Source organism: Trachemys scripta, chromosome 6, assembly GCF_013100865.1.
Source record: "Trachemys scripta elegans isolate TJP31775 chromosome 6, CAS_Tse_1.0, whole genome shotgun sequence".
NCBI lineage: Eukaryota > Metazoa > Chordata > Testudines > Emydidae > Trachemys > Trachemys scripta.
This window is the reverse complement of record NC_048303.1, coordinates 85614979-85638034: the sequence shown is the minus strand read 5'-3', so window position 1 is coordinate 85638034 and position 23056 is coordinate 85614979. Positions and strand designations below refer to the sequence as shown.

At 42.9% G+C, this 23056-nt stretch overlaps 2 long non-coding RNA genes across 2 annotated transcripts in view; both read left to right on the top strand.

The window, feature by feature from the left end:
• Positions 1-2242: 2242 nt before the first annotated feature.
• LOC117878664 lies at positions 2243-9543 on the top strand. Its single transcript, XR_004646048.1, has 3 exons — positions 2243-2571; positions 3821-3961; positions 6035-9543. It is a non-coding gene; the product is annotated as an uncharacterized LOC117878664 (long non-coding RNA).
• Positions 9544-13071: 3528 nt separating this feature from the next.
• The window catches only part of LOC117879223, a 60138-nt gene continuing 50153 nt past the window's right edge, over positions 13072-23056 (top strand). The window contains exon 1 of the long non-coding RNA XR_004646201.1: positions 13072-13383. This is a non-coding gene — a long non-coding RNA (uncharacterized LOC117879223). The remainder of the gene's footprint in view (positions 13384-23056) is intronic.

Here is a 23056-nt window from a genome sequence, read left to right as displayed (position 1 = left end):
CTCCTCCTTTGTGCTGTTTACAACACTACCCCTCCCCTCAGGCAGAGAAGGCCCTAAGGCAGCTGGGTCACTATGATTTCACTGTAGAGGGGTAAGCTAGAGAAAAGTTGTGCCAAGGGACTCTGTACCTACTGTCTGCACATTATCTTGTCTTCCTTTGAATAGCCTCTCACCTGTGCTGAGTGGAATGGGAGTTTAGTGTGGGATGAGGGGTAGCCAGGGGATTTGGAGGCCTAACCCTGGTATATATAGACCAACATACTATTACGTCCCATGAACTGAAAGGAAGGATGGTCCCATGGGGCGGGCACTCACCTGGGACTCAGAACCTTTAGGTTCAATTCACTGCTTTGCCAAGGTCTTCCTTTAATCCCAGTCAAAGCACTTAATTGTTCTGTCCCTCAGTCCCCAATCATTAAAATGGGGATAATAGTATTTCCCTACCTCATGGGGTATTGAGAGATGCACACGTATTATAGCAAGAGGGGCCAGAGAAGTACCCTAGATAGATAGAACTGTAGTACTGGCTTGTAGCGATGCGGGACTCACCCCTGCTGGTCTCTTCCAGGAATTAGCTCTGCCAGCCTTGGAGCGCCATCTGCAGGCCAGTGTCCCACTGCCGTTTGGCCCCCCCATGTCCCTCCCTGGACTCCAGTGCCCTATTATTTGGGGGTGCTGCCCCCTGGCCATATACCCCTTCAGTCTCAGGGTCTTCCCTCCCCAGGGAACCCCCACCCTCCTATTCCCACCTTACCTCAGTCGTAGGCTACTGCCAGTCACCAACTAGTCCCCACTCCCTGGGGCAGACTGCAGTATAAGCCACTGATCACAGGCAAGGGGGTTTTGGACCTTCTGCCTTTCTCTGCAAATCAGTACCTCTATGGGGCCTTGGACAAGGCCCTGCACCCTGAGGAGTTGCCATCCTGGAGCTTCCCAACCCTGCCTCACTCTAGATTCCCTGAGCTTCCCAGCAGCCAGGCCCCTCTCCCTCTGAAAGCAGAGAGAGACTGACTGCTCCAGGTCCACTGCCCTCCTATAAGTGGCAGCTGCAGCCTGATTGGGGCATGGCCCACCTGCAGCTACTTCCCCAATCAGCCCAGGTTTTCCCCTACCACAGCCCTCTCCCAGGGCTGTTTTAAGCCCTTCAGGGCAGGAATGGGGTTACTGCCCCACTACATGGCTGCACAGATGCCCAACACCAAGAGGATTGTGGGGGAAGTATTCTATTTAGATATAACACATTTGTATTGTACATGTGTGTATATGTGTAGGAGTATGCTCTTGTGTTTAGAGAATGAGAACAGGGACACAGAGAGTGCTTATATAGTATTTGTATATAAGATATGTATATACAGAGAGCCCTAGAGGTCTGAGCATAGGGTTGGAAGGTTCTGAGTGCTATGCACTGGTTCTACTGTTGATTTGCTGTATGGCCTTGGGCAACACACAATCTCTCTACCTCTTTTTCTCTACCTGTGAAATGGGGATATTAAAATGTCCTGAGCTGTCTCTAAGCAGTGTGGTGAGAGTTAATGTCCGTAAAGGTGAAGAACATAGCAGCAGATGATAGCAAAAAGGAGAAAGAACAGAAAGAAAAGGAACAAGAGGGAGGGAAATGAGTAAAAAAGAATGATTGAATGAGGGAAAGAAAAGGGAGTTAATGATGGGAGGAAGAAACTATGGAGCAACACAATCTCTTGGGATCAATGCACTTCTGCAGTGAGCTTTGTGCCTCCCTTTATTAAAGGGATAACAGGGTAAAGTTCAGCACCTGGTGCTGGGTTGGACATCCTTAATGGCTGCCCTTAGTCTCCCTGCTGCCATGGTCTGTAGAGAGCTTGCAGCAGTAGGGAATCACCAGTAGAGAATCACAGCTACAGCCATACTTTCTATTGCCCCCAACGTGCCTCCTCTCTCTCCTCTGGCCCACCCCATCCTCTGTATCAGTGGCTTCAGAGGAGGAAACCCAGAGCTGGCCTTTGGGCTGCCCTTACACCTGCCTTATGGCCCCTGTGTGCTGTCAGAGCCAGCACAAAGGAGCAGAGGCAACAGTGAATCTGTCCATGGTCCCTAAAACACAGGAGGGATTTTTTTAGTTGTTTTTTTTTAATAACATGTTACATTGTAGATTTAGTCAGCAAGCTCTCTGGGGCAGGATGGGTCTTTATGCTTGTGTCCCCTAGTCAGCATGACACAAATACAAATACCACTAGCAATTCACAAAGATCTGGTGGAGGGGGAATCTTTTGCTGAGCTCCTTTGTCATTCCACTTCTGCTTCTCATTTTCCTGCTTTTTATTTTTGTATCTCCATCTGTCTCCTGCTTGTTCTTTTCATCTTCATCTCTTTCTTTCTCTCGTCTGATTAGGAAGTGGCCCTCAGCAGGTGCCTCTCATACTTTTTGGCTCTTGAGCTAAAATCATTGGCCAGCCCTGACTGTGCGAGGGAACTCATTCAGTGAATCAGATAGGATTGGTTTCCCGTTCAACCTTTCGGATCCTAGGGCTTATGAAGAATAACACCAAGCACTGCCTTTGGGAAGCCTTCTTGCAAGCTGAAAGTGAAAGAAAGGTAATAATTACATTTAAACAATCAACCAAAGCAAATCTCACCTTTGGGTTTGTATATTTATAGTGAAGCAATAATTACAAGGCGCTTGTGTTGCAGCATTGTGTTTGCTTTGAAAAACAGATTGCCCTTGCTCTCCACTGGATGCATAATTGGATCTCCTGAATTAAAGTAGTGATGCAGTAAAAGTTTATTTATCCAGGGCTCATTAAAAGAAAAACTGAATGGAATGAGAAAACTTCCACTTAGGGGATGGGATTAAATACTCATAGGGTATCCCTCCCCCATGCTCTTTCAAGCTTTTTTGTTTCTCAATCTGCTTGCAAAGAAAAAGTAAATTGCCAGAAGTGAGATTAGTAGGGGATATTGTTCTAAGGACAATAGGTCTTGCTGGACGGGTATGAGATCTCTGCTTCAAAAACACTACCAGACCTGGAGGTGTGTGAGCTCTTAATTGCCTACCTCTGATAAATTGGCAGTAAAAAAAAAAATCTCATTCAGCATTGCATTAGCCTGGATCAAGTCCACCTGCTAATCAGAGTTTAATGAGGAGACTGCTAGCCCTAACATATTCAAAATGTTCAAAATTGCCCTGGCCTCATGTTTGTGTGGTTAGCATTTCCTTTCCCCTATCACCCCAGTATACAGTCCTACAAAGAGAAACACACATCCTGAGAGAAATTAATTAAGTTTGGGCCAGGCACTGTGGGTCATTGGAAGGGAGAGTGGGAGATGATGAATGTCCTCCTTAGAAGAAGTGAAAATGTAGGGCTATGCGTTATATGATTATAATTCATTCCCCTGGCATCCAGATGGTTCACACTCAGTCACTGGGGTAAAAGCCTTTCACCGCTCAAAAGCAAATCAGATCTTTAGAGAGATCAGACAAATTGCAGGATTTTCAACACTTTATCAAATGTAAGTCTTATTCTGCTGTTTTTCAGACTCTACAGGAGTCACATAGAAGTGTTCAGAAATCATGAATGAGGCCTCTGAACATGATTGGTATTTTGTATTATTTGTATTACCATCATTCTTAGGAGCCCCAGTCACGGATCAGGACCCCATCATGCTAGGTGCTGTAAAACACAGACAATTGGCACGCCAAACAGTTTATAACATACAATCATGAGACTGTTTATCTTCTGATTTGCCTTCTGGTTTTTGAGCCTTTAGGGTTCATAATCTTAAATTTTTCTCTGAAACCAAAAGGGCTAGAAATTTACTTTTGTTTTTGCTTTTGTTTTTGTAGTGAAAGCAGAGATTCTCACATAATCACTTGACCTCCAGGAGCTGAGTCTTTAAGAGAAACAACAAATATTGTGACACTAGCAATAAAATCATGAAAGCCGGTAATACTGAAGTCAATGGAGTTACATCAGGAAAAAGTCATGTGAGTCAGAGCACAATCAGGCCCTCTGTGTACAAAATGTTTTAAGAAACTGACAGTGTCTAGCACTGATGTGAAATATTAGGTGCCCATTCTCCATTTCCCTTTATTCTGTTCCAAACTGTTGAAGGTTCACTCAGCTCTTCAAGATCTCAGGGAAATTTGCTATCTCTGCCACAAAGCTTTCTGTTCAGAAAGAATATTTTCATGACTTCTGCTGGTATGTGTCCTTGCTAAAGACCTATTGGTTTTAGTGTAAGTAATATAATGAGGCAAGAAATTATTCATTTAAGGTTGGAACTAAATATAAAACTTAAACTAAACTCAGTTGATTCCAGGCTACTCACCCTTAAAACTCATGTCTTCTATTATGTAAATTATATCACATTTCAAGTGCCATTTTTGTAATGGCGTCATTCAGAAGAATCAACCTAATCAGCCCTGTATAAAAAAAATTACTTCCCTCCCAACTAGAGATGTAATACCAGTTTTGTACAGTCCCAAGAATTTATTGAATCAGAGCACTAATACTTGACACTGGAGCAAGTAATGTCTGTATTGAATATGTAAACAGTATTTGATTGAAAAAAAAAATTGCTCAGTGTTTTTTTCAACTAAACACTAATATTCCGCTTTGCCTGAGTTTTAGAGCTGTTTATGAAATTATTTTTTTCCTGGAAAATGTTTTGATAAAACCATTTTTTAAAAATTTCCTCAAGTTTTTTTTGTGGGGGAGAGGATGAAGGGAGGAGGAGGCAGGGTTCATAAAAAAGAAACCTCCAAAAGGTAACATTTTGATAAAAACGTTTTTTAATTAAAATTAACTTTTAGTCAAAAAACCATTTTCCTTCAAAAATATTTCTATAGAAAATTTTCTTCCAACTCTACTGAATATTGCACATGAATTGTATTAGCCAAGCTTCATGTGTTATTTCATAAAGACACATTTATTAAAGAAAAAAAATTACAGACAATAAAAAGCCTTTTGCACAGCCCAAGTTCCAACTTTGTCTCCCTTATTTACCAGCAACCACATTCTTTCTAGACCACTATACAGTATAGATAGTAATATACTGCAAGTAAATGTATTATTACAGTTAGGAGCATAGATGGGATTTTTTAAAAACAGTACATAGTTCATGTGCCATTGAGAAGCACTGATTCTCTCAGCAGAGACTAAAATTATCAAAGCTCTATGCCCATGCAGCAACAGAGATACAAAATGTTCCGACCTCTGCTTTGGTTGAACTACAGAAGTGCCTCATGGAACTCCCAAAACAGCTGTGCATCATGGGAGGAAATGTAGAATGGCCAATGACCCCAACCCAAAGAGGAAAATGGGGGAATGAGGCACCCAAACTGCAACTCCCATGAGACACCAAGGCAGCTCAGATGGATGCAATTCAATGTTGAAACATTTCATTTTGATGGAAAATGATGAAACAAGATGTTTGCCATTTCATAAACAAAATATTTCTGAACATTCCATTTAGCAAAAACAATTTATTTGCCTTAATTCAGGACAAAAACAAATGCCAGATTATCAGAATTTCCCAGAGGACAGAAATTCTGATTTTTAACCAGATCAGCTTCTGATAGCAAACCAAATGTAAAGTTATTCAAGATGATTTGAATCTCAAAAAAGCTTTGGCTTATATTTGAGTTGTGCATGAAGGCTCAAGACGGTTCTTATTTTATCCAAACTACAAGAGAAAGTTTGCCAATGACTTTGGAAGTCCTTTACAAGATAGAGAGTCCCTTTGTTCTCAAGTGTTTTGCCAGAATAATGAATTTATAATAATCTGCCAGAAGCTTTAAGATGCAGTCATAAAATAAGATTTATAGGACAACCTATTTAGGCAGAGCAAGGTCACAATGAAACCCAGTGCTTGCCCTCTGTCTATAAAACACTAATAATGTATAGAAGAACAGTGTGTAGATTCAAATCTTGTTACTTTGGTGTAAATACAGCTCTAGGATTCTCAGACACGAACTTCTGCTTTGAATGCTGAAAACTCTAGGTAACTAGTAGAAAACACTCACAGCCCCAAGTGATTTCTCCTTCTGTTTCTGCAGTTACTGAATGTATCTGGAGTCAACTACATACAAAAGAGATTAGAGTGATTAGAGGATCAAGAAAGAAAAACCATCACCAGAAGATAGGGGACTTAATTGTCTTCTAACACCAATTGTATGAATCAGAAGTAACTCCACAGATGCTAATGGGCCAGATTCTGTCTCCCACTATGGCCCCTTTATGTCACTTCTGTAGTGCAAAGAGGCTATAAAGAGGTCAGAATGGTATTGTGGTGAATGCTGGGAGAATGGCTGAGGATAACTGAGGTGGTGTATCAGCATAGGAAGGGGAGTGGCTGGAGCACACTGCTCTGGCTAATCTGGGCTGCAAAGCAAAGCAGCCATGCAAAGCTGCTGTAAATTAAAGCAGCCACTGGGCTGCTCTAACTCATTCTGGGGTCAAACTGGAGCCCAGAGCACCCCCCGAATATGGAAGGTACAGCCCCAACTGGCATTCCCCTTCCTGGGCTGCTAATTCAATGCTGCACCCCATGAGCACAGCACAAACTATGGCCCACTGCAGTTACACTTCTGTAAAACTGGTGTGAGAGGAGACTGAGAGCCACAATCTATGATAGCTTGAGAAATATCAAACAAATGTACAATATGCCTAAAGGAAAAGCAGAACGAATGCTTTGAAAAGTTTCCTAAACAGAAGTGCTTTTTACCCTGCCATTCAAATGACCATGTAAGGGCCTGTGGTGCAAGGATGAAACAATATTTTTAATAGGGAAACAAAGTTCAGAACTTTTTCAAACCTCAAAAAAAGGTTTCGCTCATTTCAAGTTTTGGGTGAAGATTTGGGTCAAGTTTCAGGGTGGTTTCTCGACCCCTAATTACTATTATTAACACTCCTAAATGTACTCTTTAGAAAATCCTTCTGCTAAGGAGGGCTTGAGTGAGCTAATGAGTATGAGAGAGAAAAGAAGGTCCCTGTTTCCATTTTAAATACTTCAGCTCACTAATTGGGGACCAGAGTAGAATTCTTCTGTTGGAATGGGTAGAGTTCAGGGAGAGGTGGGAGCAAGAACAATATTTTTTAGACCTGTCACTTTAAAATATACCCACTGCTGCTTTGACATGGCAGCCAATGTATTTTAAAGTAACAATAAGTAACTCTATCCTCCCTTTAGGCTCTTGCGGGGTTTATTTGTTTTTAAAAAATGAGCCAGGCAGGTTTTTCCAAGGTCTCACAGCTTTAATGAAGAATAACAATCTCTGATGATCCTGGCAACAGGCATCTTCTATTTCTAAATAAAATTTGAGAGTCAGGACGCCTTGCACCTACAGCTCTGTTATTGTGTAGCCTTCCAGTATTATAATAGCAAATGGACTCCCCACAGATAGTTGTTTCAGTCAGAGAGTCACACTGTCTCCATATTGTTGGTTGGATTTTTGGATGCTGTTTTTGCTATTGCATGCATCAGCTCCACACCTATACACACCCTGATTGTCCTCCTCAGAGGGCTTAGAGCGCCAGTAATTTTATCCAGAAGGTACAGCATGAGGGAGATATTTGATATTTTATTGCTGTAGAAAACTATTTCAGTAATCAGTGCCTGAACTTGGTTGCTATGCCCTTCACATTTTTCCTCCCAAGTAAAGAATGAGGTTTTATTTGGCACAAAATACTCTTCTTCATCAAATTCTGTTGGACATTTGAAAGTTGTCATACACTCTAGTGATATCAATTGGTGAGTCTGTGGACGTTGAAATGATTTAGACTCATTCACAACATTAAAGAACTGCAGTTTGACTAAACCCAGAATTTTTAAGGATGCATTTCCAAAGCACAAACAACGAGTATGAGTGACTCTCCATATCCAGAAAAATGTTCTGTTTTCCACAAGCTAAGGAATTTGATAAACTGAAGTGTTTTGCTTTGACTGATATTTTGGCCAATTATTGTTTGTTTTTCAGTTACACAGGGAGAAATCCACTCCTGTGCAGGACTATGCAATGCATAAGGACCACTTATGCCCTATTTTGAGGGCTTAAGTGGGAATTGAGTGGTGTATAGCACGTGTGCTGTCCCTTTGCACAGGGAATAGTCTACATGCACGGTTACAAATTAACCAGGAGGTTTGTTTGTGGAAATAATGTTGTGCACTTAGTAACCCATTTTTGCACTTATATAGGTATATAGCAATACCCTTTTAAACTCTGTTCTTCAACTGGTATAAAAAAAATCCACATATAAATGTAGAAAATTTGACTCCACAGAAAAGAATTCCTTAAGACTGATGCAGGGTAATAACACCTAGTAGTGTTCTGTGTATATAATTCCTATTAGTGTTAATGTGTGGATCGATGACAGAACTGATCTTTACTTGAGGGGTGGTGGGAGGATATGCTACTCTTAAGGTGACCAGATGTCCCAATTTTATAGAGACAGTCCCGATTTTGGGGTCTTTTTCTTATACAGGCTCCTATTATCCCACCCCCCCTGTCCCAATTTTTCACACTTGCTGTCTGGTCACCCTACCTCCCCTTTCAGTCTTACAGTGGAGGGAAATATCTTCCCCTGTATGAGTGCTGGCCACCTGTTCCAAGACGTTAGAGACTGATCCTGTAAAATACTGAGTGGAGGAATGGGAGCTCAGAACATTGCAAAGTGTTTATACCATCTACCACAAGCAGGAGCAATAAAATTGTGTTTAACTGGGGTCAAAGTGGATTGTGCTTTCCATAAGAGCAACTAGGTTCTTGTTAAATTTGAATAGGTAGTCTATTTTTGTTTGTCTGCTAATTAAACATATTTTTAAACAATAGTTCCCCACTAATTTAAGACCAGTCAACTAGATAGAAAGATAGATAGCTTTGATGAGATTTTGGCTCACATGAGGCCATGTTGGGGAAACTGAGGCAGGGAATAAAACAACAGTCATCTAATTCTGAAAATATATTTGCTATAGGAGAGTCCTCATAAAAATATTTTGTGCAAAGTAATTCCTGCTTCCTGTCACTGTGTATTTGCAATGGAATTATTGAAGCTTTTGACTGGGGTCCATTTGTTTTTCAATGTGCACTTGTTAATATATTGTAAATTTACTCTTCATGTCTGGTTACAGTTCCATGATGATTTACCTTGTTGACCTCTCCTCTCCTGGACAGGCATGGCTATCTTTCTCACACAGGGACAGACAGCTGTTTTCAATACCATTTCCAAAAGACAAACCTGAAAGAACTGCAAGGTGCCATCCGTGCACTCTGAACACAGATTTATGAAAAGACTTCTTAAGAAAGAAAGAAAGAAAATTGGCAGCTCCTTCCACCCATGAGCTCTGCAGTTGGCCACTTGGAATGAACTTAAATAGCATCTGAATAGGTCATCTAAATGTATTTTCTCTTTTAAGTAGGTTTAAGCAAAAGCAGATTGCTGTTTCTCTTTTCTTGTTTCCTTGACATCAGAATGTGATGCTGCCTGTCTGAAGGCCAGACACAGAATGAGGTGTATGTGTGGAACATATGGAATTGGTTTCCCTCTCAATGATAAACACATGAATTTCTTCCATAGTCCTGTCACTATTTTAGCAGCTCAGAAATAAGTTGAACACTAGAAGTGAGTCATGAAGTAATACAATTATTGTTCTCAAAATGCATCCTTGGTCCTGCAAACTCTTCAGTGTGTGCATACCTTTATGTGACTGCAATAGCACCACTCACATGAGTAAAGTTAAACACATGCTTCAGTGACTGCAAGAGCAGGGCCTACATATCTTACCATAGCTTGGCAACTTCTCACTTTACTTTTGGGCAGTAATATGTACAGATCAAAATAAATAGTGGTGTGAACATTCACAAGTTCATGGAGAGCACCTAGTGTTTGTTATGGTAGCACCGTGAGGTGCTAATGGAGACTGGGGCTCTGTTGTGCCAGGCACTGTGCAAATAAATTGTACGAGACAGTCCCTGCTCTGAAGAGCAATGTAAATGGACAGACAATAAGTGGGAGCTGAAAGGTTTGTTGAGGGTTGCAGGGCAGCAGCAGAGCCAGGACTAGAACACAACTCTTTTGGATTCAAGTCCTTTGCACCATCCATTAGACCATGCTTCCTCTCCAAATTTAATCAAGTCTTTACAACAGGTCCCAAGTTTATGCTGGCAATTTGACAGACACAATCATTTGCACTCACAAAGCCAGACTTTGAGAATACAAAAAAAAAAAAAAGGGGGGGGGGGGGGCACAGGTAATGTTTGGATATCACCATGTAAGGTGCTACAAGAAAACCCAATAGCTAGATCAGCCTGCAAAAATCTGGTATCTATATAATGTGTATGGATAAATCCTGTTTTTGTGGGTGCACAAAATCTGCAGGTTCAAAGTTAGAAGTTGAATTATTACCCGCTTGGCCCCCATCATACATTCATAGTGACAGCTGCAAGGATATACAGTATGTCCTGGAAATGCAGGCATTTTGTACCTAAATCTGTGGCTATTTTTCCAGGAAGTACACCTTTTCAGTTAGTGCCATCTGCTTCAGATTTGTTTGGTTCCAGTAAGTACTAAAATTTAGATATAAGGAATGCACCCTTGAAAATGTCCATGCACCTGTTCTTGGGCATTGACGTGTGCAAATACACTAATTACATATTACAGGAATATTTATGACATTTTTGCAGGCAAATGTAGATTTTGGGGGCTCCAAAGTATATATTTGCAAGTTGAAACTACAATATATAAACCAAGACTCAGAAAGTGCCAAGAACTGCAAACAATCAGAACATCAACAGAAAATCACATTAGAAAGAAGGAAAGAAAGAAAGACAAAGAAATAAAATTAAATAAAAATAAAATTAATGGAGATATCCCATCTCCTAGAACTGGAAGGGACCTTGAAAGGTCATCAAGTCCAGCCCCCGCCTTCACTAGCAAGACCAAGTACTGATTTTGCCCCAGATCCCCAAGTGGCCCCCTCAAGGATTGAACTCACAACCCTGGGTTTAGCAGGCCAATGCTCAAACCACTGAGCTATCCCTCCCCCCCGTGTATATATTTATACTCATATAAATATGAGTAATAGATTGACTACATCTTTGTAGATGCGGTTTTCAAAAATGTGACACATCTGTTTGGGAAATGAAATATGTCCAAAAAGTGGGGTGGGGAAAAAGGTGAAACTCTGCCAATGAAAAAAAGAAAATTTTGAACTTTCCCACAGAAATCTTAGTCAACCCGATGCAGAAATGGAGATGTTAAGAACAGAGGATTTATTTGAAGAAGGGAGTCAAGGAAAAGGTTGCCAAACAGAAAAAGTGGCTATGGAATCATTAACACTGCAGGAATCAGGAATGATGGTAACCATTAAAATCCAGCAGACCTGGATAAATTTCTGTTTGTTTTGCTTGTGGGAGATAGGGCTTTGACTGATCTGAAGAATGAAATCATCTGTCCTGGAATAGCTACCCCATTGGCAGTGGCAGTGCAAGCTTCCCTATATTGTTCCTCCATTTTTGTTTGACCCCCTAAGGATTATCCTACAGAGGGAAAATCCTTAAGTGGTATAGCCACCATAACAATTCCCATGCCAAGCCCTTTTAGCACCCTAGCATAAGGGATATGGCTGCTAGAAAAGAGGCGTTTCCAGGATGTCTCTCTGCCCTGGCAATCCCTGACTGCCAGACTAACCCTTAAGTGCTGTTGCCAGCCAGCACAAAGTTGAGCAGCCCTCAGGACTGGGGTGTGTGTGTGGGAATGGGACAGGATGCCTTAATGCCACCTTTCCCCAGCTATCCGGAGCTGTGCCAAATGCATCTCAAGCCCAATCTCAGTTGCAGCCTGTAGGAACTACCATCATACAAATAATAAAATAAGAAGAAGGGTGTACACAACACTTCCATGGCTCTTGGTTCTATGCTCTAGCTAATAGGTATTGACAGAAAGCTGAATGCGATAACAAATCTCTGACATTGGCAATTTGGGCATCCTGTTGTTACTTTCACTCGTGGGGATTTTATAGACATTCCTGCGAAAAACCCCACCTGCTGTGGAGTTGCTTTTTTTCTTCAGAGATCCACAGTCTGGCTCCTTCCTTTGATTGAATTACTAAGCTTCGAAGACAAAATGCACAAGGAGAGTATACAGATCCAGGAATCCTAGTGACAAAGAAAACAAGTTAGGAGTAATACTTGGAAGAACTTAAGCATGTTTAAGAACATAGTCGTTTTTAATTTCCTTCCTAAATTGATCATTTACCTCAGAGGTATACAGTAGCTTCATAATTGCAGCCTTATGTTCTGTAACCATATGAGGAGCCTAACAATTCGAAGTAGAAGTTTACATCACCAAGGGCAGATGAGATGTGAGAGATGAAGATCCCAGTGAAGTTTAGATCCTGACTCGGGCTCTGCTGTAGACTAGAAAATCTGGCAATAATAGAAACTTTTGGAACTTCTTGGAAATTTATGGAAAATGAAAGTTTAAAGTAATAAATAACTCAGGAAAAACAAACAAAAACAATGGCAAATGAGAAAAAGATGGAAAAAATCCATTGTCTGTCACTGCATATGGCTTTTGCTTCTCCAAAACAGTTTTTCATTCTATTAAATACACAAACATTTGTAGCATATGAAGATGACACTAATAATGAGAACTACCAATGACAAAATAAGTGAAAAAGACTTCATTAAATCACAAGAGATACCATTAGAAGAAATGACTCATATGAGAGTTTTACCTCAGTGAGGACTAAGTAAAATCTAAGTAAAGACAGCAGGATTTGGCCTTACCAGTGTAAATAATAATTATTATTATTACTATTAACTCCATTAAAGACCACTCACCAGTGTCATAAGTTACAGCAGCACCATAGCTGTTCTAACTCTTACCAAGGCTCGAGCAGTGTGATCTTCAAGATCAGGGATTCATAGCTGATTCCAGATGTCCCCTCTACCTTGTGAAGCAGAGCTTGGCTGCTGGACAGAATCTGACTCAACATTTATTTATACCATAACACTGTCAGAAGAAGTCGAAGTCACACATGGATTCCCTCTGCTGTGCCAATGATAACACACATGTTTGTCTGTAACATATATATCTGTGATGGGCGAGTGGCTGCCCCTCACTGGCAGAAAAGGGGTTAAAAGCAGCCCTAGAGAGGCTGTGCCGGAGGTAGCCAATTAGAAAGGGGCTGAGAGGAGTAGCCAATTATGGCCCAGCAGGCCCATATAAGAAGGGCTGCAGGCAGAGCAGAGTTCAGTAGCTGACTGGAACTTGAGGGGGAGAAGAGCAAGCTCCTGGCAGGGTGAAGAAGCCCAGCACCTGGGGTAATTCAGTGCTGCAAGCAGGGACTGGGGAGCTAGAGAGAGCCCCTGGCTGGTTGTTAGGGCCTGCAGGCTAAGGCCCTGAGGTAAGGGCAGAAGAGGGTGCTGGAGCTACATGGGATGTGTCTCTGGGACAATGGACTGCAATGGCCACTGAGGGAAGTGGCTGGGTGGAGTTTACAAGTCCCCTGGAAGGGGAGACCATAGAGTGTGGTACAGCTGGAGGGCAGTGTCATGAAGAGGATACTGCGGTCCTGGGTGTGATGTGGGTCCAGGAGCAGAGGTGATGGTGGGTGAGACTGCACCAGAAGAGGGTGCAGATTTAAGTCCCAAGACATCTAGTAGGAGGTGCTGCAGTGCTGAGTTGCACCCTGTTATAATATCTAACACCTTTTTGTCAAACTGGTTTCTTCACTTATTATATTTTGCTAAACTCTAAAGCATAAAAATTAGCAGTGGGAAAATCATATTTTGCTCACAGTGTCTGAACTATTTCTTGTTTTTCACCCCTAAGATTTTATCCTACTTGAATCCTCATACTTGTACCCATATCCCACTGTTCCTCATTAAGGGTAGAATGAGGGCTCCTGGGTTGCAGTTGCTTAGCACAAGCTGAGCCATCTTCAATGCCTTAATTACTGGAAGACATAGTATACTGTGACTGAATTCTACTGCTGTTTGTGTGAAAGCATTTCCAGGAGTTAAACATATAGCTATTCCAACTAGTTTTTAGTGTCCATCAGTAGATGCAGTATTTTGAGGGTGATTATGATACATGGGTATCCTCAAGTTACAGGTAAGTACATTTCTGTATGTCATGTTAACCCTACTGTGCTGGGTATATACTAGATAACTACCAGTAGCATTGTGCTAGAGCAGGGGTGGGCAAACTTTTTGGCCTGAGGGCCACATCAGGGAATAGAAATTGTATGGCAGGCCATGAATGCTCCCAAAACTGGGGTTAGGGTGTGGGAGGGGGTGAGGGCTCTGGTTGGGGATGCAGGCTCTAGGGTGGGGCTGGGGATGAGGCGTTTGGGATGTAGGAGGGTGCTCTGGGCTGGGACCAGGGCCGGCTCCAGGCACCAGCCCAGCAAGCAGGTGCTTGGGGTGGCCAAGGGGAAGGGGCAGCATGTCGAGCTCTTCGGTGGCGGGTCCTTCAGCTCTCCTTAGAGGGAAGGACCTGCTGCCGAATTGCCGCCGAAGAAGAAAGCGACACAGTGGAGCCGATCGCAGCTTTTTTTTTTCCCCGCCACTTGGGGCGGCAAAAACCCTGGAGCCGGCCCTGGCTGGGACTAAGGGGTTTGGAGGGGGATCAGGACTGGGGCAGGGTTGCAGGTTCTGGCTGGGGGTGTGGGCTCTGGGGTGGGGCTGGGGATGAGAGGTTTGGGGTGCAGGAGTGTGCTCTGTGCTGGGATTGAGGGGTTGGAGAGCGGGAGGGGGTTTCAGGGCTGGGGCAGGGGTTAGGGTGAGGGGAGAGGCTCAGGGGTGCAGGCGCCAAGCGGCACTTAACTCTAGCGGCTCCCGGAAGCAGTGACGTATTCCTTCTCCGGCTCCTAGGCATGGAGCAGCCCCTGACCCTCGGAGTGGGGTCATGCCACAGCTTCCAGGAGCAGTGTGGTGTGGCCCCCAGCTGGAGCAGGACCAACCTGCGTGGTGCAGCTCCCGCCCCAGCTGGAGCTCATGGGACAGCTTAAAACGGTGAATGGGATGGATCTGGCCTGCAGGCTATAGTTTGCCCACACCTGCGCTAGAGCATACAGTAGTGGATATGAATGAGAAATTCCAATTTCTCTCATTGACACACAAAATTAGGCATAATCATTACTCATGATCAACATTCTACATAGGGGAGATTTAAGAGCAAAGCAAAACCTTGATAGAGCCAAATGTAGGCCTTGAGAGCTAGAGCCTAGCCTTGAGAGAGAGCCAAATGTAGGCCTTGATAACCATAGCTATGCCTTAAGATAGCTCCAAGGAAAGGCTTTAAAAGCCAATGCAAGGCCTTTTGACTTTACCATACTATATATTTAAAACTGGAAAATATTGAAATTACAGCAGGACATATGGGGCTATAATGAAATTTTATATATAGTGAAAGGTAAAAGGGACAATTGTTAGCCTGAAAGAGTGATCTGGATTGCTTTCCATTGACTGTTTAGAAGTGTTTTCATAACGGAGGCATAATTATTGATGAACTTTTAGGAATAAATTGACAAGAACCATTATCGAAACAAAATTGGAAGGAGATTGAGTCTGTTCTAATATTTTGAGTACAATGATGTATTTTGAAATACTTGGTGTATAGAAATGAAGGCATTGAAAGAAAAGTGTAACCTTCCTTCTCTGAATTTCTGTTCAAATGAACCAATTATTTTGCTGACCCCAGGGTCTGAATTTCAAAGGGGGCTGAAGACAGGCTTAGGCCTGCTGCTATGGCAAATTCCAAAATACCCAATTACTGACCTCAGAAGGAGTCAGCATTCCAGAGATTAGAGTCATTGGGAGTTTACTTCACAAACTCACTTCTAATAATATACCATAGTGCCTTTTTCAGTTAGCAAATAAGATATGTCTCAAGGCAAAATAGTTATTAACAGTCAGGGGTAGGAGTTAAATCTCTAATTGGAAACAGCAACTTCTGCAGAGGAAAGTAATAAAAGCATATAACAAGTAGATGCATATAGTGAATTATGGAATGATTACCTAGACTCACCATAAGACCAGTCTCAGCAGAAACAATGAGCATTTCAGTGCTTTAGGGATCCAGGATAACACTGAATATTGAGGAGTGTCCCAAGGATTAACTCTGTTCTTACTAGCCAGTTTTACTAACATAATCTTGGCACACTTCCCAGGTTCCCTTGGTTATTATTTACACTGCATTTATTTGGATGTTTAGCTGAACCATTTTGGGGGAAAATCTTCTCCTTCCCCCCCCCCTTTGGTGTCAGGATGCATTTCAATAAGGAAACTCTTTGGTCTGAGGCTGCCTGATGTAGCGCTATTTTGTCTCAGATGTCAGTTATATTAAGCACTTTTAGCTTTGAGTTAGTCAAATGAGTGACCGGCTGTTTCTCCATACAAAATTTTTCCATTGCTTTTATAATTAAACATACAAGGCCAAAGCCTGAAAGTTGAGTGCCTGCTGAGCATTCATAACTCCCATTAAAGTCAACTGGTGGTATATTAGTGCACAGAAAACAATCTTCTCCCTGTGCCCATCTCTATGGGACAAATCCTCTCCTCTGTCAGTCTTAATGTGACATGGAGTTGAAGGGGGTTTCTGTCCTCAGATAAGGTGCAAACATTATGGGCTACTGTGATGGGTTGAACCCCTCGGCCAGGATGCCACCTGATGTGCTGGGCTCCTGCTGGTTCCACCCATTCCCCCCAGTCTGGGTTTCCTCACCCTGTCCTAGCTGTGCCAGGCCCTCAAGTCTTCTCCAGCGCACACACGCAAGTAGTGACACACCCAGCTGCAAATGGACAGACACTGAGATCAGCTCTGTGTGGGAAGAGTCAGCTCGGGGATTGCCCAGCACTCACATGTGCACCTCCTTTGGGGTATAAACCTAAAATAATATTGTCTTGTGCTGTATAGAAAGATCTGCACTATGCAAGCACATGAAAATTCACCCTCTCCCTCAATGTGGAGAGAGAGATATGAATGGCACAAACTGGGTTTTGAAATAAGTTTAACTACAAAAGGTAAATTTTAAGTGATTATAAGGGATAGCAAACAGAACAAAGCAGATTACTGAGCAAATAAAACAAAACATGCAAACTAAGCTTAATACACTCAGAAACAAGTTACAAAATGTAATTTCTCACCCTAAATTTTGTTTTAGGCAAGTTGCAGAGTTTCTGTAGCTTAGAGTTCCAGTTATTTCTCTTTACAGACTGGACCCCTGTCTCAGCCTGGACTCAGCCCCTGCCATCCCTTCAGGTGTTTTTAGTAATCTTCATTCTTGGATGGGGAGGCAATGGACAAGAGTCCTGCTTGATTTACTCCCCAGCCTTAAGTAGAATTTACATAAGGCGGGAACCCTTTGTTTCCAGTGGAAATACCAGCAGTGCCCAAGGTGGTACTCTGTACAAGGTGACATCATCAGCTGTCCCTGCAGTGTTAAAGCAACATCCCAGGAAGGTGGGAGATTAGTATTTCCAAAGTTCTATTGTCCTGCTTAAATGGCTCATTCAGGCTGATTGCCCACCAGACAGTAGGCATTCCCTCAAGTACACACACAGTTGTAATAGGAAGATTGACTATGTAAGAAACTTCAGATACAGAAATGATACATGCATACAAATTTAGGAAACACATTTAGTAGATCATAACCTTTTTAATGATACCTCACATGACCCATCTTTCATAAAACATATCTTAGTTATGCCATATTAATATCCTAACAATTTCTATGAAGATTAGGATATAGCTATGATGTTACATCCCATAATTTCCTATTTCAGTTTTTATTTAGTCCTTGTTCAATAAAATTCCCACTGAAGTCAAGTAACAATGATTTCTGACAATGGTCAGCGAAGACAGTGTGTAACAAATCTTTCCTTCAAGGTTCTGGAAATGAAGTTCATTATATTGGAGCTTCATTTGGTGAAGGGTGGTGCTACGTATCGTATGCTTTTCCCATTGCTGCTTGATACATGAATGTCACAAAGACTGATAGCAAACTTATAGCTTTCAGTATTTTTAGCCAACTTGCTGGAGAGGAACTGGAGGTTGCCTGAAGTGTGCTTGGTAAGGGCACAATCATATGCATCGGGCAGTTCATAGTTAACCTACTTAGTTATTTTTAGTGGTTTTTAATCTGCTCAGGATGAAGAATTTGACCAACTTTAAAAAAAATAGTTTCTTTGCATGATATTTTTGGGCCATACTTATCACTGCAAAAATGAGTCTGAAGAGATGTGGCATCAAAACATATCCTGGCTGGCTTCCAGGAGTGCCGCCAGCTTTTCCGTCGCCCTAGCCCGTGGAAGGTCCTGCCCCGAAATGCTGCCACTCCCCCTCTCCCCCCACAGAGGCAGCGGAAGGTCCCGCCGCCGAAATACCACCACGGTCGCTGCCCCCCAAATTGCAGCGCCCTAGGCGACTGCCTAGGTCACCTAATGGGTTGCGCTGGCCCTGCTGGTTTCATTTGACATTACAAATGGAACTGTAAGAATCAGTCCACAGTGACTTTACCCAGCATTCCATGATGCACCTGGCAGATGATTTTTTGCAAACTTCTACAGACAGGTGCATTCTGAAAGGAGTTTCCAGAATTCTAGTTGGCTGATGCTGTCTAACTTTGGTAAAGCCAATAAATACATATCCATATTTTCTTTTGAATATTTTTCCTCTAACTGTCCAGATTTCAATTGTATTTCAAAGGTATTCTACTGCTCTACACAAGCTATGTTTCTAAAAAGATGTGAATGGCTATAGCCATCGATAACCAATTCAACAGCAGTAGGCAAAGTATTTTCCCATATTTGTGATGAGGGATACTGTGACAGTGCTGAGAATATTTAATTGCATAAGGAAACTGAGGTTTTTATAGGACAATACCTTTCTCCCATGTTATCCTAAAAGAAGCATTTGGCCAATGGATGCATGTTGCAGTCATAAAGCCTAGAGCATCACTGCTCAAGCACAGTATAACTACACCTCTACCCCAATATAATGCAACCCAATATAATGAATTCAGATATAACGTGGTAAAGCAGTGCTCCAGGGGGCAGGGCTTTGCACTCCGGCAGATCAAAGCAAGTTCGATATAACGTGGTTTCACCTATAACATGGCAAGATTTTTTGGCTCCCGAGGACAGTGTTATAGAGGTGTACAAAGAAAGGTAGTTTGGTTTTGTTCATTGGAGTGGAAAATTTTTACTTCACTGGAAATTTGAGTTTGTGGTCTCCCAACATGGACAGATGCCAAATTCAGAATGTCTCTGACTTTGGATGCTGTCATTCAGTGTCAAGTAAGAAGACAACCCCCAACTCATTAGCTATAAAAAGACTCCTAAAATCTTAAAATGTTGTTTAATTGAGATGTAAATGTGAGTTTGGAGTGAGGATTTGCCTATGAGTAAGTCACATTTTCCAAATGCTTGGGATAGCTGGCTTTTTTTAGAAGGTACTAGATAGTCGGGAAGGGCAGAAATTAATAAGTACTACCACTAGAACAACTATCTCTGTAAAAAGCTTGTAGAAAAAACCTACAATAAAAATCTACAAATCTGCAGCATACCCTAAGTATGCATTGTACTCATATTAAACCCCTAATAAATGAAAAACAAACATCTCCATCATTTGTATTCCCAGCCCTCCACTAATGGATATGGGCTCTATTTCAATCCACCACATGTCAAAGCTGTGGTTGCCCTCTAAAGTCTGAATTCTTCTTCTCTTAAATGGGATCCATCCTAGAGTGGGTAGTTGTTTGTTCTCTTTCTGGAGGCCTAAATGATAGTATAGGGTTACCATATTTCAACACTGAAAAAAGAGGACACTTCACGGGGGCCCTGGCCCTTCCCCAGCTCCACCCTTTACCCACCCCAATTCCAACCCCTTCCCCAAAGTCCCTGCCCCAACTCTGCCCTCTCCTCTGAGCACCCTGCATTCCCGCTCCTCCCTCCCGCTCTGATCTTGGTTGGGGGTTGTTAAGTGCTTCCCTGCTCCCCCCCTTGCCCTGCAGCTTCTGTGACCCCTGCTCCCCACTCACCCTGCAGCCTCTGCACCCCCCCTTGCCCTGCAGCCTCTGTGACCCCTGCTCCCCACTTGCCCTGCACCCCCCACCCCTGCAGCCTCTGCACCCCCTGCCTGCCCTACCCCTGTGCCCCCCTGCCCCTGCAGTCTCTATGCCCCTGCCTGTCCTGCTCCTCCTCACCCTGCAGCCTCTGCGCCCCCCGCCTGCCCTGCTCCCCCAGCAGCCTCTGCCTGGCTGGGGCTTTGGACGCTCAGCGGCGACCGGGGCGACACGGGTCCCTGCAGCCCCGGCACACGCCGAACTCCCTACCTCGCGCTGCAGCCTCCTTCCTGCTGCTGCCAAGCACATTCCCCGGCCTGTCTGTCCCCGCTGGAAACAGCTTCCATGGCGCTGGGTTCCAAGCTGCGCGGGGCAACGGGGCCACAGGAAGGGTCCCCCAGTGGCTGGAGGGTCCCCACCCATGAGGGAAGCCCGAGCTGCTGGCTAGGCCCAGCCTCCCCATGGTCCTGCGGGCTCAGCTGGGGCGCGCGGTCTGCCCAGCTTGCGGGGGCAGCAGCAGTCCCTCCGCCACCTTCTGCAGCTGCGCCCCCCTGCCCGAGCTCGCTACAATGTAGCCGGGGCGGCTGGGCTGCGCTGCAGATCCGGCGGGTTGTGCTGGGGCCAGGCGGACCCTGGCTTATACCTCCCTATTTTCCCGAACATGTTCGGCTTCTTGAAAATTCCCCCCGGATGGGGATTTGAGGACCAAAAAGCCAGACATGTCCGGGGAAATCCAGATGTATGGTAACCCTATGATAGTATATACAAATGGGTCTGATCTTGCAACATGACGAGCAGGTCCTTAGAGGGGATGAGTATCTTTAACTCCATTTGAGGACACACAGAAATTTGTAGGCCCAAATGCTCAGTTACACTTTACACACGCCCTGGCAGGGCAAAGGGACTCTCAAGGGGAAGTAAATATGTACATCCACTTTAAGACTCATTTACACTGCCAGAGTGGTGTAGAGGGTGCAACTATAAATGAGAATCAGGCCCATAGCATTGAGTCCAATTTTCTGTAAATGGGAGAACTGGTTATAACTGTTTAGCGTCTCCTACCTAATTTGTTCGGCTATTACATACACACAGCATGGCACAGAAAGAGTAGCAGCTTTGTACTTACAAGACTGGAGTAGGACTGATTTCTTATTTATACTGAATCCTCTTTGCACTATGGCAATATGAAGGTGCCTTGCTGTTAATGTAAATAAAAACCACACTAGGATCTTGCCACAAAGGTTTTGGGGTGTGCAGACCAGCAGCAGTCATTTTTTATTAAAGTTCTGTCAAACAATGAAGAGACAAGGTCTAGTGTCACTAAGGTTCCAGAACGTATAGATTCTGCAGGGTGGTTAAGCTCACCCCCTCCCCATCTCCAAATCCCACCAGCAGCATTAATACAGCAGATTACGAGAACATTTGACCAACAACTCGCCTCAGCCACTAGTATTTACAATTTGTTTCGCTTTATTTGATATCCTGATTATTGCAGATGAAAGTTCAAGGTGTCAAAGCTTTGTGCCTCTGGGAATCTTCTCAGACCATATCCTACAACAAGGCCCTAAAGCTGTGAATGAAACCTTGACATCTTGAGGCCAGCTGGAGTCATCTTTCTATCTGTCTCAAGATGGGTTTTAATCTCATTGTATCTCCTTAGTTAAGGAGCATTATTAGGCCTGGTCAGTATTATGTGGCACAAGATGCTGCATAACACTAGCTCCTGCTATCAGTGAGAGCAGTTGCTATAAATGCATGTGCAAATGTAGGCACACAATTTATGTGGACCTCAGGCCTCATTCTAATAATTTATCCTGGAATATCAGCCCCTTTTCAGACAAATATTTTCACATCTTGGTACACTTCATGTTACCATATAGTTATCTGGAATTGGAAATTATCAGCCTTTTTATTTTGTTTGTTCTGATTAAGAAAGCACCAATTATTAGTCACTGATTACTACACCAATCATTAGAGCAATCCTACTAAATTGTCACATAGGGCGGTTGGCAAGAGTTGCTGTTTGGTTAATAGCCTGCTATATTTGCAGAGCAGGTTATCCCAGGTGTCATATGAGATGATTCTCCAGAAAAGGTCTGTAATGATGCTTGGGCAAAGTATGAAAATAATTCATTGCAAAACATTGCTGGTATTTTAGCCACAGGAATATTTCTAACTTTTTTCAAAATTAGAAGCTGGATATAACAGTTAGCTGCATACAATTAAAGCTCTAAAGGGCAATAAATTTCATCCAAATGTGTTGTATGTGCTACTCGGGACAGTTGTGGTATGCCACAGAGAGCCAGAGGAACATAGAGCCAATATGAACAGTGTAACTAGGGTAACACAGAAGGAGGGGAGAGAGAAATTTATTGAAATGAATAAGAAACTAAAAAGTTAAGCTTCCATCAAACTAAGTCTCAGTTGCCAGTGTCTGAAATATACTAAAATATAAACCAGTCACTAGGGTGGAAAGTTTGTATCTTGAAGATGCCATGGTGATGAGTGCAGTATAAAAACATAGCTAAGGATACACACAGACACATCTCTTATTTAGTACAAGACTGAGTCTGTAAGTTATGATTAAAGATGGGATTTCTAAAGGCACCTACAGCAGTAATGTGCCACGTTCAGTGGGATTCGTGTACCTAACTCACTTGGCTGCTTTGAAAATCCAAGCTATAAATCTTTAAAAATGTGATTTTATGTTTCTTAAAATGGCTTCTTTGTATTACAATGGTCAATTGTATTAGAGTTAGCAGAGTTCCTCATATTTAAACAATCTAAAGTGAAATCTTGGCCCTATTGAAGACCATAGCAAAACTCCCATCACTTAAGTGGGGCCAGGATTTCACCCCCAAGTCTATAGTTAGGTTCAGGAATAGATATGTAGTTGAATGTTATCTATAGGTAAGTAGGCACATACATTCAGAGGGGAGAATTTCATATGTGCCTATGGTATGCAGGAGCACAAGTCTCACTGAAGATCAGTGGAACCTTATTAGGTTAT